Below are 5,553 nucleotides of genomic sequence, written 5' to 3'. Positions count from 1 at the left end.
ATGTATGTATATATATGTACATGTATATATATATATATATATATATATATATATATATATATATATATATGTAGATATAGATAGAGATATATATGTATATGTATCTACACACATGTATATATATATATATATATATATATATATATATATATATATATATATAGGTACATAACACATATATATACACACATATATATATATATATATATATATATATATATATATATATATATATATATATATATATATGTGTGTGTGTGTGTGTGTGTGTGTGTGTGTATGTGTGTGTATGTGTGTGTGTGTGTGTGTGTGTGTGTGTGTGTGTGTGTGTGTGTGTGTGTGTGTGTGTGGGTGTGTGTTGTGTGTGTGTGTATATATATATATATATATATATATATATATATATATATATATATATATATATATATATATATATACATACATGCATACGGATCTGCGGACGGATGATGAAACAAGTGTGCGGAAATGTCAAAGGAATTTTATGCGTAGATGATTTAAAAAAGAACTAAGCATGCGCGGAAAGTTACCCGAAAACTACATTTGCGCGGAAAGAATTTGACCAAATATAGTTTATAGTTCAATTAGCTACCTATCTAACGATTCCATTCCACGAAGCACTTAACGAACGCAGACCTACCGCCAGACAGAGTCTGAAAAAATAAGTATCCCACCTAAAACAAATGAAATTCGAAAAGCGCCTGCAAAATCAGCCATTAGAAATAACTAGAAATAATCATAAAAAAAGAAAGACACTGAACGATATTTAGAACTTAACCCAGTGGTATAGGAATGCCATCGCGACTGTGATTTTAGTTAATTAAGCTTACCCATAGATGGCTCCACAAGCGCCTAGTTACCAAGGAGCCAATTTGTAGGCCTACTTGATCGTACCTTTTCTTTGATTTACGGAAAGAATTATATTTTTTCTTCATTTCCTATCGCTATTAGTATTGTTCATCGCATTATAACAATTCGTGGCAATAATGATAGTGATATTGATATATAGCATAAGAAAAGAAAAAAAAATCGGTGACACTAGAAAGAAAATAAAATGAAAAAAAAGATAAACATCCTTTAGAAAATAGATAAAAAAGAAAAAAGTGTATCAGGTGTGCAGGGCAAATTACCTGGCGCTAATTAAGAGAACATAAAGATAGATTTCAGGATTATTCTTTAATAAGGCGAAGAAAACGAGATTTGTCTGTTCCCATTTTCTATGTCGTATTTTTAAAAAAATATTTCTCTTTCGTTTTCTTTTATTAGTGTTGCCACTCAGCCATTTTTTCTATTAGTTTCTTATCTTTCTGTTTTCTTTCTTCGTTTCTCCTTTTCTTCTCCTTTCTTCTTTCGTCCTTTTTATCTCCTCTTTCATTCATTCCCATTATCCTGTTCTTCCCTCTCTTCTCTATCTCTCATTTTCCCTTTCTTTATTTTCTACTTCTTTCCCTCCCTTTCCCTTCCTTTTCCCTTCTTTCCTCTCCTTCTCCATCCCCTCACTTCTCTTATTTCCAATCCCATCCATTCTTTCACTTCCTCCTATCCCTTCTTCTCTCCTTTTTATCCTGCTCTTCTCTTTACATTCCTTCCTTTCCCTTCTCTCTCATTCTCTCCATCTTCCTTTCCATCCCTTCCCCACCCTTCTCCTTTTCTCTTTCTTTTATTCTTTCCTCTTTACTTTCCATCTTTTTCCTCTCCGTCTCTTCCCTTTCCTTTCAATCAATTTTTCTTCCTTTCCCTCCCCTTCCTTTTCTATCTCTTCCCTCCCCTCCCCTCCTTTTCCCATTCACTCCCTTCCCCTCCCTACCCCTTCCCTCTCCTTCTTCTCTCCCCATCTCTCCTCCATCCTTTTCCATCTCCCCCCCCTCCCCACCACTCCTCCCTTCCCTCCCTCCCCTCCTCTCCTCTCTTACCCTTTCCATCCTTTTCCATCCCTCCCCTCCCCACCCCTCCTCCCTTCCATTTTCACTCCTTCCCTTCCCCTCCCTTCCTCTCCTCCCTCCCCCCTCCCCACCCCTCCTCCCTTCCATTTTCACTCCCCTTCTCTCCTCCCTCCCCCCTTTCCTACCCCACCTACCCTCCTCTCCTCCCTTCCCTTCCATCCCCTTCCCCTCCCCACCCCTCCTCCCTTCCCTCCCTCCCATGCTCCCAGATCACTCCTTCCCTTCCCCTCCCCCTCCCCACCCCTCCTTCTCTCCCAGTACACCCCTCCCCTCTCCTTCCCCTTCCCTCCCTCCCTCTCTCCCAGTTCACTCATTCCCTCTCCTTCCCCTCCCCACCCCTTCCCCTCCCTTCCCTCCCTCTCTCCCAGTTCATTCCTTCCCCTCCCCATCCCTCCTTCTCTCCCAGCTCACTCCTTCCCTCCTCACCCCTCCTCCCCATCCCTCCTTCTCTTCCAGTTCACCCCTTCCCCTCCCCTCCCACCCCCCTCCCTTCCCTCCCTCTCTCCCAGTTCACTCCTTCCCCTTCCCTCCCTCCCCCTCCCCACCCCCTCCTCTCCTCCTTTCACTTTCCCCTCCCCACCCCTCCTCTCTCAGTTCACTCCTTCCCTCTCCTTCCCCTTCCCTTCTTCCTTCTCTCCCAGTTCACTCCTTCCCTCTCCTTCCCCTCCCCTCCCTCCCTCTCTCCCAGTTCACTCCTTCCCTCTCCTTCCCCTTCCCTCCCCACCCCTCCCTCTCTCCCAATTCACTCCTTCCCCTCCCATCCTTCCCTCTCCTTCCCCTTCCCTCCCCACCCCTCCCTCTCTCCCAGTTCACTCCTTCCCTCCCCACCCCTCCCCCTTCCCTTCCCTCCCTCTCTCCCAGTTCACTCCTTCCCTCCCCACCCCTCCCCCTTCCCTTCCCTCCCTCTCTCCCAGTTCACTCCTTCCCCTTCCCTCCCTCCCCCTCCCCACCCCCTCCTCTCCTCCTTTCACTTTCCCCTCCCCACCCCTCCTCTCCCAGTTCACTCCTTCCTTCTCCTTCCCCTTCCCTCCCCACCCCTCCTTCTCTCCCAGTTCACTCCTTCCCTCCCCACCCCTCCCCCTTCCCTTCCCTCCCTCTCTCCCAGTTCACTCCTTCCCCTTCCCTCCCTCCCCCTCCCCACCCCCTCCTCTCCTCCTTTCACTTTCCCCTCCCCACCCCTCCTCTCCCAGTTCACTCCTTCCTTCTCCTTCCCCTTCCCTCCCCACCCCTCCTTCTCTCCCAGTTCACTCCTTCCCCTTCCCTCCCTCCCCACCTCTCCTCCCTTCCCTCCCTCTCTCTCAGTTCACTCCTTCCCTCCCCACGCCTTCCTTCTCCTTCCCCTCCCCACCCCCTCCTCCCCTCCTTTCCCTTTCCCTTCCTCCCTTCCCTCCCTCTCTCCCAGTTCACTCCTACCCTCTCCTTCCCCTTCCCTTCCCTCCCCACCCCTCCTCCCTTCCCTCCCTCCTTCTCTCCCAGTTCACTCCTTCCCCTCCCCATCCCTCCCTTCCCTTCCCCTCCCCACACCTCCCCTCCCCCTTCCCTCCCTCCCTCTCTCCCAGTTCACTCCTTCCCCTTCCCTCCCCACCCCTCCCTCTCTCCCAGTTCACTCCTTCCCTCTCCTTCCCCTTCCCCTCCCCACCCCTCCTTCTCTCCCAGTTCACTCCTTCCCTCCCCACTCCTTCCCCTACCCTCCCCCCCCCTCCTCCCTCCCTCCCTCTCTCCCAGTTCACCCCTTCCCTCCCCTTCCCCTTCCCTCCCCCTCCCCATCCCACCTTCTCTCCCAGTTCACTCCATCCCTCCCCACCCCTCCCCCTACCCTCCCCACCCCTCCTCCCTCCCTCCCTCTCTCCCAGTTCACTCCTTCCCTCCCCTTCCCCTTCCCTCCCTCCCTCCCTCCCTCTCTCCCAGATAGTCGATCAGAACACTTGTATTGATCTGCAGCACAATACGTTTTCATCGCATCCCCGTGTTACTCTCAATCTCGTGGAGAAGATGCGTCTACAGTGCTTTTCCTTCCTTTAAAAAACGGGGGTGGGGGGGTGGGGGGGAAGGGAAAAATTCACCTATGAAAATAATTTAAAAAATAAGGAATGGTAAAAAAAATGGAGTATGAAATACTTAAAAACATTGGAAATAAATAAAGAGAAAGAGACAGAGAGAGATGAAAAGAGAGAGAGAGAGAGAAAGATAAATTATAAGAAAGAAAATAATAAAAAATGAGCGAATCAAAAATAAAATGAAATAAAAAGAAAAAAAGACAAGAAAAAAAAAAGAAAGAAAATTGGGCAAAAAATAAAATTCACTCGAGGGGAAACTTCGATAAAGTTATCACCGAACAGTACCTGAGTCGACGTCGGTGCGAGAGAGACCGTGTTCCAGGAGAAGGAGCGGGGCGTGCTGTCCCTCTGGTGGCTGTGGGCGGAGTGGCTGCTCGCTCCTGGCTGGTGGCCTTTGTGTCCTCCTCCTCCTCCTCCTCCTCCTCCTCCTCCTCCCTCCTTCCCTTCTACCTCTTCTTCTTCTTCTCCTACCTCTTCTCCCTCTTCTTCTCCTCCTTCTCCTACCTCTTCTTCTCCTGCTTCTCCTCCTCCTCCCCTCTTCCCCTTCTACCTCTTCTCCTTCTCCTTCTCCTACCTCTTCTACCTCTTCTTCTTCTCCTTCTCCTACCTCTTCTTCTTCTCCTCCACCTCCTCCCCTCTTTCCCTACTACCTCTTCTCCTTCTCCTTCTCCTACCTCCTCTTCCTTCTCCCTTCTCCTCCTCCTCCCTCTTTACCTTTTACCTCTTCTTCTTTTCCTTCTCCTACCTCTTCTTCTTCTCCTCCTCCTCCTCCTCCCCTCTTTCCCTTCTACCTCTTCTTCTTCTTCTTCTCCTATCACTTCTCCCTCTTCTTCTTCTCCTTCTCCTACCTCTTCTCCTCCTCCTCCTCCTCCCCTCTTTCCCTTCTACCTCTTCTTCTTCTGCTTCTCCTACCTCTTCTTCTCCTCCTCTCTTTCCCTTCTACCTCTTCTCCTTCTTCTGCCGCTCCTTCTCTTTCTCCTCTTTCTCCCTCTTCTTCTTTTCCTCCTCTTTCTCCCTCTTCTTCTTCTTTTCCTACACCTCATCTTGCTGCTGTTTTTTATTTTCCTACTTCTGATACTTTTCATTTTTCTACTCCTACTCTTTCTTCTACTCCTTCTGCCCCACCACCTACGTCTTATTCTCCTTCTTAACCTCCTCCTTCTCTATTTCCTTCTACTTTTCATTCCAATAATTTTCCGCTTCCAGCTTTTAATTTTCTTTTTTCTATTTCTCCTCCTCCTCCCCGTCTTCCACATCCTCCTTATCCTCCATCTCCTTTTTCTTCTTTTCTCCCACCTCCTCTTCCTCATTTTCTTCTCCTACCCCTACTCCTCCTTCTCCTCCTCCTGATCCTCCACCGCCACCGTCTCCTCCTCATTTCCCTTCTACTCCTCCTTCTCCTTCTCATTTTCCTTCTTTTCCCCCTCCTTCTTTTCTCCCACAACCACCTCCTCTCCATTCTTCTTCAACTGTTCTTTCTTCCTCACCCTTGCTCTTCCTCTGAATTCCAGCCTCCTTTACTCTCTCCTCCTTCT

The 5,553-nt window shown here is 48.2% G+C and overlaps 1 protein-coding gene across 1 annotated transcript in view; it reads right to left on the bottom strand.

The window, feature by feature from the left end:
• The window catches only part of LOC138863956 (uncharacterized), an 18,636-nt gene extending 14,260 nt beyond the window's left edge, over window positions 1–4,376 (bottom strand). The window contains exon 1 of the mRNA XM_070129775.1: window positions 4,304–4,376. The gene's annotated coding sequence lies outside the window, so the exon portion shown is untranslated. The remainder of the gene's footprint in view (window positions 1–4,303) is intronic.
• Between the last annotated feature and the right edge of the window lie 1,177 nt (window positions 4,377–5,553).

This window comes from Penaeus vannamei, chromosome 1 (genome assembly GCF_042767895.1).
Source record: "Penaeus vannamei isolate JL-2024 chromosome 1, ASM4276789v1, whole genome shotgun sequence".
Taxonomy (NCBI): Eukaryota; Metazoa; Arthropoda; class Malacostraca; order Decapoda; family Penaeidae; genus Penaeus; species Penaeus vannamei.
This window is presented reverse-complemented; position numbering and strand designations above follow the sequence as displayed.